The sequence below is a fragment of the Nannospalax galili genome, unplaced genomic scaffold (genome assembly GCF_000622305.1).
Source record: "Nannospalax galili isolate Female #2095 unplaced genomic scaffold, S.galili_v1.0 scaffold427, whole genome shotgun sequence".
Classification (NCBI taxonomy): Eukaryota; Metazoa; Chordata; class Mammalia; order Rodentia; family Spalacidae; genus Nannospalax; species Nannospalax galili.
In genome coordinates, this window is record NW_008356259.1 from 236,425 (window position 1) to 249,439 (window position 13,015).

The window sequence follows — 13,015 nt, forward strand, 5'->3', positions numbered from 1 at the left end:
AGGAAGAGTTTATTTGAGCTTATGGTTCCAAGGGAATTACAGTCCACCACAGCAGGGAGGCATGGTGGCAGAGGTGGCTGGAAGAGGAGCAGAAGCTAAGCTCTCCATCTTCCAGCAGGCACAGGAAACAAGAGAGCAACTGGAGATCTGGCAAGGCTTAAGAACACTCTAAGCCCACCCCCAGTGATGTGCTTCCTCCAATATAGCCACATCTTCTAAAACCTCCCAAAATAGCATCACTATCTGAGGACAAAATGTCCAAATACTTGGAGACTACGGGGACATCTCATTCAAACCACCATATGAGCCCTCTCACCAGCTTGGTATTTTAAAAAGAACATGGTTTAGTCTGACTCAGAGTCTTGCTTTTCCTAATACAATGTATAATTACACTACATTCAGAATTGATATTGGAACTATTTCCTATTTGTTTCTTTAAACTCTACATTCTTTTTATATTGATGATACAGCACAACTTCACAAATTGAATGGTTTATATAACAACTTTATTGTTTTAGTATCTAAGTTCACACAGGCTCAAAATCAAGTTGTTATTAGAGCTATGTTTCTTTGTGAAGGCACAAATACATAATTCAGTCTATTGCCTTTTTCTACTCTTCTGCATTTTTGTATTTGTTTGCTGATTTTTTTTTTTTATTTTTTGCAGTGTTGTGGGACAAAGTGAGAGCCTTGCTCATGCTAGGCAAGTGCTTGGTGAACTAGCACCCGACCCCTCCTCCATTTTCAAAGCAAACAGTGTCACATCTTTACCAATCTTCAATGGTTCCACTACAGTCTGTCCGCAGCCAGGAAAGGTTCTCCCCCAGCCTGTCCCAATAATCTGGAAAGATCTGCCCATCTCATTGTCCTCAACCACCACAGCCTTTTATACATGTACACACACACACAAACACACACACACACACACATATACACACAATGCATAACACACAAATTCCGTGGTCAAACTATACATGTACTAGGAGAGCTCATACTCAGTCCTTCAAAGAATCTGACACATTTTAATGGTTGGTGCATTTTTTTACTGTTCTAAAAGGTGAAGATATACATATTTGATTAATGTGCCTCCCCAATAGGAATTATTCATGTGAAATAAAGGCCAAAATTCTTGTTAATCTATGAAAGGACTTAGTAGATGTCACTGGCAAAGAATAGGCAGCAATATCACCATGTAGCAGCTAGCAGTTAGGGGCACTTAAGATGTGTCTTTCCCCATACACAGTAAGTGAGAGAGGATTATAAGAATTTAAACACGTCAGATGGTTAGATTTCTACTTCTTATCTCTAAGAACAGAATCCTGGAAAACCAAGCTAAGGTGTGCATTACAAAAACTGGATTGAAATCTCATGAAAACAAAAGCTGTGGGATGAGACTTTTCTCTGTTGGAAAGTGTATTTTCTCAAATTATCAATACTGCTCATCATATTGCATAAAACAATCATTTTATATTAAATCTAACAAGCATATTCTGAGTTAACTTTTCTTTACTTCGTGGCTAAACTGTTCCTAATTTTCCTACATGGTTGTATGCTTCCCATTTTTCTCAACTTCAGATCCCTATCATACCAGCTGACTGACTGATCTTTCATAGTCACAGTGAAAAAATATAGAATGTTGTACTTTCCAGTCTCTAACATCTAGTTATATCTTACCTTTGACATAAAGGTTTATTCTTTATTCTTACTGATAAGACTCCTGAATTGTAAAATTTGAAAGCTTTAGTTTAAAATCATAGTTAGTACAAACTATGATTTAGTACAAATCATAGTTAACAATGTTTTCTAACTTTTGAAGTAGGAACAACCTTCCTTGAACATAAAAGTTCCTTTGAAGACCATAGCACCCTCATGAGGAGAGCATGTTTTTCCCCATTAATCAAAACCTAAAGAAATTAGTCACAGGGCTATCTCTTCATGGTGGAAGAAAACTCACACTACACAGTCTGACTCCAGAAACAGACTTCAAGCTATTGAACTCTAAATTAAAAAAAAAAAATGGAGCTGGAGAGATGACTGCTGTCACAGAGGACCTGGATTTGATGCGCAGCACCCACATGGCAGCTAACAACCTTCTATAACTCCAGTTCCAAAGAATCTGATGCTCTCTTCAGACCTCCGCAGGCATTGCACAACACAGGTGCATTTATATACATTCAGGCAATACACTCAAACCCATAAAATAAAAAATTAATAAAGTATTAAAAAAAAACCAAAATATTTGGGGAAATGAAATGACTTAGCCTTGTCTGCTTCTCTACCCTAAATAATACAGTTAGATTCATAGGGATAGCTGTCATACACTAAGTTGCCCAGTGATCCAAAATGATATCAGTGTTAAAGATGAGATGTAAATCTACGGTCTTTGTGTTTTCTACCACCTTCTTCAGTCCACTTAACAACACTTAAGTCTTGGATCAAAATTTTCTTGTGAGATGAAGAAGGAATTTCTGTCATTCACAGGCTTTGACTGGAAACAGCCTTATGGGCCTTCATGTTGAGCACATTCATAAATACAAAAATCAACTGAGAACAATTTGGAAAAACAGGAAATTTCTTATCTGAACTTTACAGTAAGCAAGAGTTCGGTACAAGTTTGACACTGGTAGAAAGAACATTGAGTAAGAACTGTCAATGTTTTTCACTCTTAGTTTTGAAGTTAGTGTGAATTTCTTCAAAAGCATATGAATAAAAGAAAACTGAAACTCAGACTAGAATCTTCTGGAATTTTTCTTTTATTTTCACACTGAGGACTGAATTTGAGGCTTTGGCCATTCTACACACAAGCTCTACACTGAGCTACACTTTTGGCCAAGTCTTCTGTTTAACTCCTAACTGAAGTTTCATAATGAGGACACTGGGTTGCTGTAATTAAATTCAATCACTTCGTGAAGTGGATACTCAAAGTCTGAGGTCTGTAAGAATTCTTCTCGCAATACCAAACTCTATGGTCAAGCCACAACTTCAGTGCTCTAATTCTTTTACTCCTCATGACAACTACATGTGGTAAACACTATTAACATCACTAATTTAGAAGTGAAGGAAGTGACCCATAAGGAATCTCAGTCTTCCCAGAGGACACACCTGAAAATGTCAGGACTGCGATTCAGACTCTTCACGGCTTGAATCTAGAGCCTGTCTGCTTTACTCCTGTGTCAGTAGAGTCCTATGGAGGCTTTTTTCTTCAGTCTACATTTCCACTGATTTTACCAGAAGCCAGTTATTTCATTGAAAATGCCAGCTGTGTGTCAAACAATGACAGAAAACTGGACACTTAATTTTAATGAATCACCATAATTCATAGATTTATGTAACAAAACAAATAATTGTTTTCAAGTTGCCTAATCAATTAAAAGTATATACAAAATTTATCTCTGAACCCATTTCTAACATAAGATTTTAGATATAGATTTGACAGAAAAAGATGTACAATTAACTAGGTCATAATATTTAAAAACAAAAGCTTTGTCAAACATCTGAACATGAGCAGTCCCAGTGCCAAGCAGCCAGGGCCAAATCCGTATTCCTCCAGCATCAGATGTTCTGGAGGTTACAATCCTGCCTGCCTACTACCTACCTACTGATCCTGCATTTCCTCTTGACCCATGGGAATCCAGCATTCCCTCAAGGAAGGCTCCCTTCTCCTTTGCCATAGGCAGGATGCTCAGGACCAACACTCAGGTCCCTGCCCTCTCCAGTTCCCCCCACCTGCCTCTGGCAAGTGTGCTGTGAAGCCTCTGGCTCTGTATGAACAACACAAGCATGGTAAGCATTCTGTTTTTTCCTCCTTGTCTTCTAGCAGCAACTCTGACTCAGAACAGGGCCTGGACCCTCTTCCTTTCAAATTGGTTCTGTTCTCCCATTAAGCTTCAACTGGGATATTGTACTAAAGGGAAATTAGTCCTGTGCTCTCTGCCCTACACCTGCCTGCACCTTCCCCTGATGCTCAGTCTTGACTGGCTAGGGAGTATGGGCAATGTGTTCTCCAGCTGGAGCATCTATCAGGGGAGCTGTCCTTTGAAGACAGTGAGTACTCTCAGCTAAATGGTAAAGATAAGTGTTTGGTTTTGTTCCACCATAGGAGTCCCAGATTGAACTCATGTTGTCAGGTTTGACAGGAGCACTTACCTACATGTAAGCAACACAGATATATATGTGTGTGTGTATATATATATATATATATAATATTTTTAAAAGAATAAAATTAAAAGTAGAATTGTGAATGCTTTTAAGAATTGGTGTTTTCATGAGCCCATGACGTTGCCCATAGCCTTCTGTCTGTACCCAACATCAGCATGGCAATAGAGCACAGACTCTCATTGCTCAGCCAGTTAAGTTCAACAACTGACAAATGGGACTTCATGAAACTCAAAAGTTTTTGTACAGCAAAGGACACTGTAATTTAAATGAAGAGGCAGCCTACATAAAGGGAAAAAAATCTTTACCAGATGTACATCAAGCAGAGAGTTAGTATCTAGATATGTAAAGAACTAAAAAAACTAAACAAAAATAATTTAAAATTGGGAAAAGGAACTGAACAGGGAGTTTTCGAAAGATGAAAGGCAATAGCTGAGAAATATTTTTAAATGTTCAACATCTTTAGCCATCTGGGAAATGTAAGTTAAAAGTACTTTGAGATTCCATCTTGCCCCAGTCAGAATGGCTAAGATCTAACAGACAAGCAATGTGCAATGGTAGCAAGAATGTGGGACTTGGGAACACTTACTCACTGCTGCTGGGAGTGCAAACTGCTGTAGCTGGAAACTGATCTACCACATGACCCAGTTATACCACTCTTGGGCATATACCCAAAGGACTCTACATCCTACTACAGAGATACCTGTTCATCCATGTTCAATGCTGCTCTGCTCACAGTAGCCAGGAAACAGAAACAACCTGAATCTCCATCAATTAATGAGTGAATGATGAAAGTATGGCATTTACACAATGGAATACAGCTGTTAAGAAAAACAACATCATGAAATTCACAGGTAAGTGGCCAGAACTAGAAATAATCATTCTGTGTGAGGTAACTCAGACCCAGAAAGACAAACTTCACTGGTTCTCTCTTATAAGTGGGTGCTGGCTTTGAATCCTTAGATATGTGCGTTTCAATTGGAAAATCCATAGATGTCAGGAAACTAGAAGATAGCCATTGCAAGGAGGCTTCATGGGAAGGGAGAGAGAATGTAATGATATAAAGTAGGAAAGAGAAAAAATAGAATAAGTAAAGTTTAAGTGGATGGGGAATGGGAGGGCAGGGCAGAGCACAGGAAGGAGTATTGGAAGGGATAAATAACACTAAAGGCCTTTAGAAAAAGTCATATGGAAACCTACTAATGTAGAGGCTTCTTAAAATATATACATATTATATATATGTGTGTGTGTTTGTGTGTGTGTGTGAGAAATATAAAATACATACATAGCCAGGTGTGGTGGTGCACACCTTTAATTCCAGCACTCGGGAGGCAGAGGCAGGCTAGTCTCTGTGAGTTCAAGGCCAGCCTGGTCTACATAGTGATTTCCAGGACAGCTGGAGCTACAAGGAGACCCTGTCTCAAAAAGACCAAAAAAAAAAAACCCATACATAATATAAAAATAAATTAAAAGGAGTTACCCTATAACAGAGAGACATTGCTCCTACCAGACACCATAGATAAGCAAATAAAAAGCGTTATGCCAGGAATGGACTCCTTCTTTTGAAGCTGTTGATCAGGGGTCCCATAGACCCTCAAGCAATACAGGCCATTGCCCTGCTCTTGGTTATCACTAGAACTTAAAAGTAAGATTCTATTGCTGAAGACACTACATACATGAGTTGTAGAACAAATGAGAAATTAAGCTAGTACTAATCTTAAAGATTCATCTCTACTGGCTAGCTTTCATAGTACTAGAAGGTGCTATGTATGCTGACAGAAGAGAAAAATAATCATCAGCCTTGCTCAGCTGTGAATCCTGCAAGTTCCAACAATTAACGTCCTGATAGGATATGACCTCTGGTGCAATAGTGACACCAACTTATGGGAGTAATCAACCACTTTCTGATTGGATTTAAGGTCCACTTCACAAGATGGAACCCATACCTCACACTAACATCAGGCTTAGGAACCTGTGACGAGACAGCTCACAGGCCATAGGGGAGAACCTACTATTATTATTCTGCTAAATGGACATAATATTAAACTGACTCCTAATGATTTATTGTTATATCCACAGATTAATACATCTCCCAGTGCTCAGCACAGAAACTTCCTTATGCAGCAGTGATTGACACAAAGATCCACAACTGATTCCACATATAGAGACTAAGAGACTCCAGAATGTTCATTTCTGAATTAGATGACCGTATCAAATTTCTGCTTCCCAAGTACAGGGATCATTGCAGAAGAGGAGGCAGAAAGATTTTAAGAGTCAGAGGTTATGGATTACCACAAGGAAACAAGTCACAGCAATTGTGACAGCATGCACAAGTTCCACAAAATTTCAAGCCAGACACAATTCCAGCATAGAGGTGGGGAAGTGGGGAAGTAACCTACTAAGAAAATATTGGCAATTGATAGTTTCTGGGAGAGGGAGAGTCAGTTTTCTTTAAGGATGTCCTGATGGAGACTGGAAACACAGCTCAATGGTTAAGAGCACTGGCTGCTCTTGCAGAGGACCTGGGTTCAGTTCTCACCATGCCTGCCCATAATGGCTAAAAACTATCTGTAACTCCAGTTCCAGGAGATCTGATGCCCTCTTCTGATCTTCATGGGTATTGCATGACATGGGTACACTTACATGCAAGCAAAACACACATACACATAAAAATACATTAATTTTTGAAGATTTATTATTTTTTTTAAGTCTTGCGCGTATGAGTGTTATACTTGCATGTAAGTGCACCCATGTTGTGCAGTGCCTGTGGAGAAGAGAAGAGGGCATCAGATCCCCTAGAACTGGAGTTATGGACAGATGTTAGCCACCATGTGGTTGATGGGATTCGAACCTGGGTCTTCTGCAAGAACAGTCAGTGCTCTCAACCACTGAGCCATCTCTCCAGCCCCTAATTTAATTTTTAAAAAGGGGTGCGATGCTGGATAGGTTAACCAGGCTCCAGTGGACCCACACTACAGGGCATTAGTGGACACAAGTTTGACTCAACAGACTTTAGTGTGTGTGTGTGTGTGTGTGTGTGTGTGTGTATTAAAGTGTGGGAAGGTGTGGGGGTGTATGGGTGTGTGTGTATACATGAAATTGGGTAGGGAATAGTAACAGGAGAGTGCAGTTAGGGGAGGAAGCATGAATATGTTAAAAAAATATGTTGTATGAAATTCACAAAAATTCAACTTTTAAAATCCAAAAAAAAGGGCAGAGATAGTCTTTCCTCCCTCTGTGGGGTGTCACATGCACCACTTAGAAGCACTATTTAAAAGGAGAGAATGGCAACAAGTGGAATGAGCTATCATTTTCCTTTCAGTGTACAGGGGCTGTAGAAGCACTTGCATGCCAAAACATTTGCATAGTTCTGCTTGACTTAGTTTTGAAAGAAAGAGAGAGAATGTCACAGTAACAAATACAACGCAGTTTAATTCCTTCCCCCCCAAAAAAAGCAGCTGGCGTTTTGATTAATGGTGTATTTCCTGTTATTCTGTGAAAAGACTCTTTTCTTTTTGTTTGTTTGTTTTGTCTTTCTGAAACAGGGTCTCCCTGTAGCCCCAGCTGTCCTGGAACTCACTATGTAGACCAGGCTGGCCTTGAACTCGCAGAAATCTGCCTGCCTCTGCCTCCCAAGTGCTGGGCCTACAGGCATGTGCCACCAAGCCTGGTGAAAAGAATCTTCTTAAATGTATATTTTTATTGAATTTTTGTGAATTTCATGCAATAAATATAAATCATATTTAGGCCCACCTCCCCCACCCACATCTTCGAGCTCACTCCCACTGGATTTCATGCATACTGTCATATATATTAAAGTCTATCATGTCAAGCTTTTGTGCACAGATGTCCCTCATGTAAGTCCATCCACCAGAGTCTCGTCAGGCTATCTAGAGTCTCTTGCTTAAAGATCAGCTCTCCCTCACCGAGCAGTAATCAACTGCCAATAGTTCCTAGGTTAAGGTTGTGACCTGCTCCCCATTTTCCCCATGTTATGCTAGGTTTTTCTCTGATTCAGCTGCATTGGTCTTGAGCATACTGCAAGTTCATATGAGCAAATTCCCAAAAGCCTGAAAGACTCTGTTTCCTAATGCTCATGCACCACCCATGGTTCTTACAATCTTTCCACCCCCTTGAAAAAGATCTTTGAAACAACAACATTGGCAAGCTTTGATCAAAATTAATGTGAAAAGAAATCCCAAAATAGTTGAAATACATGAGGAATAAGAACAGATAAATGACATGTCTTAAACATTAAAATGTTTTCCTAAAAATGAATTTTAAAACAAATATATGGAACACTTTAAAAAATAGCTTACCAATACTAAAACAATAAATCTTGAATGTATTCTATATAATAACACTGAATTTGTTTAAAATCTATTTCAAATAAACCCCATAAAAACCAATAGCATTTGAAATGCACTCTTACAAAACTAAAAATGTCACCTAGTGTTTAGTTTATTAAAAACATCTCTGACAGTGAAAACTAAGCTATTTCATTCACTAGTGTTGGCATATTACTGAGGCTCCACCCCACCAGTGAGGCAGGATGTGGAACTCAGTGATGGGGGCCGAGGAGGGGTAAGTGCACTGCTTGGCCGTTCACCAGCCTCCCTGAGACTCTCAGACGCAGGAGGGAGTTTAGTCATGTAGGAACTAGTTTATTGTGTTACAATGCTTATAAAGGCAAAACCCACAATCATTAGCATAGGCGGGACCTGTCCTCCAATCCTGTGGAAGTTCACGTAGAGCACGCAGGCTCCTTTCAATGTACTGGTATGGTGATCATGAGGTGCTCACACATTTTTCTCCTGGTTAGTCTCCAATTACCTACACTTCCTCTTATTTTTTGTCCTGGTCCAATTGCTTAGCTCCTCCCCTGACTGAGGCAGTCAGCGCCATTTTGAAGGCAGCTTCCCTACATCTCCCCCTTTTTGTTTTATTAAGGGGGGGGCGCATCTCTCTCCTGGTAACCGGTCAAACCTTGGCTTAGGTGAACCAGTGACAACCTTGGTTTAGGTGTATGTCTCCTTTATGGGGGAGGTAGGGAGCCAGTTGTAATGGACACGTATCGCCATAGCTTGTACCTGTGCTATCTGTCCTTGAATCATTTTCATGACTCGGGCATAGATACATGGTCCAAAGGTGCAAACAAGGGTAAGGATCACCAAGGGTCCCAGCAGTGTTGAGATTAGCATTGTTAACCAGGGTGAAGCATTAAACCGTTGTTCAAACAGGGATTGGTCCCTCTGGACATATTGATTATTAATCTCCTTTCTGACTTCATCTAAGTTTTTTGTGATTACCCCAAAATGGTCAACATAGCACTCCTCTCCCAGTGCTAGGCACAACCCTTCTTGTTGCATAAAGAGAAGGTCTAACCCCCTTCTATTTTGTAATGTAACTTGTACCAGCGATGAAACAGATTTTTGGAGGAACCTTACTGCTGTTTCCAGTTTATCTAAGCCTGCACCCATGTCTGCCTGAATCTTTCAGAGGCCCTGTTGGGAAAGGGCCAGAGAGGTGGCCCCTAGGGCTGCCCATCCCATTCCTAGTCCCACAAGCGTTGAGACTGTTAAGGTGGTGACTAACTCCCTCTTAAACCTAAGTGATTGTCGTGCCTCCATTTCCCCCAAGGAATGATATAGCACATGGGGGAAAGGCACTACCAAGGCACATGTATCCCCATCAGTATGTGTGAGGACTGTCAATGAGAGACAGGGTGTTAGCCCTGACTTTTGACACAACCAGTAAATCGCTGGGTCAGCAAGAACTACCCACTGATTTGCTACCACCTGTGTTATGTTAAAGCAGCCCTCCCAGGGGGAGGGATAATCTAGGGTAGTGACACAGATCAGATTGTAATCTGTCACAGGTTTGGAGAGCCTGCTCGTCTTGGTGGACACCCCTTCCACCAACACTTTTGATCATCGGAGGTGTAATTAAACCTTCCTATTACACCTATTGCCTCAATCAACTGTACACTGGCCTCTAGGTACAACCAGCATGAGGAGGTAAGGTCCGGATGGGTCAAGTTGAGAACTCTATATGTAAACTGGATAGCCATTAGGATCTCTGACCCTCCCTTTGGGGTCAGATCCTTAAACCCATTGGGTCTCGCTCTGGGTTTTGAATGAAGGTTTTGCAGGGGAAGCATAAGTCCTCTGGGGGAGAGGCTCACAGCAGGCGGGTAAGGCTTGGCCATCCCGGCCCCCAAGTTGGCCGGTCTGGGTGTGATTGGCCTTTTGAGGGGCTCAACCTTTTTTAACCATAAAGAGGAGAACAGGGTCACGTCCAGATACATAGAATCTCAATCCCCAAGTCTTTCCCAAGTCCCAGCCCCTCGCTCGCCATCCCTCCTCCGTAAAGGTTATACAGAGGGGGTTGCAATGAAAATTTGTACATCTTCCATATAGTGGATTTGCAGAAAGTCTAGGTTTCTGTATTCTTTTGACAGTGATCAGTCCCCAGTCCTTAATCCAATACCCCGTCCCTGTGGTTTCACATCCCCAGTTATAACAGTAGTAAGAATCAGCCCCCCCCCTACACAATTGTGTAGCTGTTGCAAAGTTCTACCACTTCCTGGGCACAAATAAAATTCTGTCTGTAATAATGCATCCCGCTTGAGCACATGGGAGCACCCCGGCTCCCTGGGAGACCCTGTTAATGGTAACATGCATCCATGTCCTGTGTCCCCACATTCAGGCCAGGTCCCCCACTGAGTCCGGTCTTCGACGTCCCATGATCTGGTAGCCAGGGCACAGAGATCTACCTCCAGGTCAGGCCACCATGTGTCCGGTGGTGTCACCTTGGTAGTGCTGTTGGCAATCACCCCAGTAGCTGCTTTGGTCACCAACCACGTGACCTTTTGGGGCTCATGTGGATTCAGGGTCTCTATAGGTCCAGATGATCTTCTTAGCATCAGCTCCTCAATTGTCAGGAGTGACAGGATGAACATGAAGGTGAGTTTCCTCATTTTGATCTATAAGAGACAAAGAGAGAAAGGCTTCCTCAAGGGTAGGTCTCCCTTGGTGATTATGAGGAGGTGTCTGTCTATGTTTTGTTTGTTTCTTCTGGGCCTTAAGGGCCAAGTGTCGGCTCCACCAGAGTCATCTTCGTTGGAGCCATCACCCTGTAGGGGGAGATATTTGAGGTTTCTGGCTGGTACCCAAATAGGCTTATCTTCTCCCATGGGGAAAACACAACCGAATCCCCTTTCTACCATTAATAGTGGGTCCGGTCCTTTCCACTGGCCCATAATTGGGTCCTTCCACCTCAACTCTACTTGGGGTTTTGTATTTTCTTGTCCCCAGTGACCTTGAAATTTAGATTGCAAGGCATTTTTTGAGCGATTTAAAATTTTTATGGTAGATAAGGCTATCCCTAGTTGCTGATGGGGGCTCATTCCCCTTTTTTGTTTTAATAGTTGAGTTTGAGTGTTTGGTGATTTCACTCAACTATAGCTTGACCCTGTGGGTTATAAGGTATTCCTGTGGAATGTGAGATGCCCCAAGTTTTAAAGAAGGTCTGTATTGAGGCACTGACGAAACAGGGGCCATTATCAGTCTTTATCTGCGAGGGCAAGCCCAGGGTAGCAAAGCATTGGAGAAAATGTGAATGGCCGTGTTTGGAATTTTCTTCTGAATGGGCAGTAGCCCAAATGCATGAGAAAAAGTGTCTATAGACACAAAAATGTACTTAAGCCTTCCAAAAGGCGCATAGTGTGTGACATCTGTTTGCCACAACTTATTAGGGTGTAGTCCTCTTGGATTAACTCCCGGGCCTTGTAGGGCGGGCACCTTTAGATAGGGTTGGCAAGCTTTACAGGTATGTGCTATTTTTTTTAAATCCTTTATTGGGACAGCGGGAAACCATGCACAAAGACCTCACCAATTGATGTGAGTGAGGTCATGAAGGTTTGCTGCCTCCTGGGCCATATATATGTGGAACCCATTTGAGGCCAGACAATCGGTCAAGTTGTTGCCCTCTGTAATGAACCCAGGTAGCCCTGTGTGACTCTACATATGCTGAATGAAAATGGGGGAGCTTCTGCCCTCCAAGGTCCCTTGGATAGAGACCAGGGGTGGTAATTGGGTAGGAGTCTAATTTGATATGGGCCTGTGGTAAGCCTGGGAGGCGGTTAGCCACATAAAGGCTATCAGTGTACAGGTTGAAGGGGGAGCTTAGGTCTTGAAGAGCCATGAGAACTTCCAGCATCTCTTTGAATTGTTCTAAACCCTTTGCAGCACGGAAATCACACCTCTGGGGCCCTCCTCCTTGGTTGGGGGCCAAATGCTACATAGGTGGCCCTGCTCTGACCCCCATCAGTAAATACAAGTAAGCCATTGGGGATCAAACTCTTGGAGAAGAGAGAAGGTGCCTTGAGGGGCAGCCGTTGAAGTGCTGGGGCCCATTTAGAGGCCCTGTAGTGGCAAGTGATGTCTCCAAAATGTCCTTCTAGAGCCATTGTCACTCTTGAATTGCTGCACCTAAGCCAATTGAAATCCACCCAACAATCTTATCAGGATCTCCCCCGAAACTTCGAGCTGTCAGGCTTCTTCCCCTTATAATCATATCTGCTAGTTGATCCCCAGTTGTGTACACCCTTGGTTGACCCCCGAGGGTAGTGTGTACCCATTCCATTGGCTCCTGTTCTTGGACTAACATGGCCATGGCCAGCCTGTCTCCTGTAATAACCCACAAACAAAAGAGGGGCTTAAGGAAGCATCTTCTGAGTGAAGCTCCCGCATCTAGGGCTTCCTGGAAGGCCCTAATTGCCTCCCAGTGTATGTTCTCCAATGTGACCTTGGTCTGGGGAGGTCCCATCTTGAGGAGCTGATAGAGGGGGCTCAATGCT

The 13,015-nt window shown here is 42.2% G+C and overlaps 1 pseudogene; it reads right to left on the reverse strand.

The window, feature by feature from the left end:
- Positions 1-8,807, reverse strand: part of LOC103751047 — a 37,767-nt pseudogene extending 28,960 nt beyond the window's left edge.
- Positions 8,808-13,015: the final 4,208 nt, after the last annotated feature.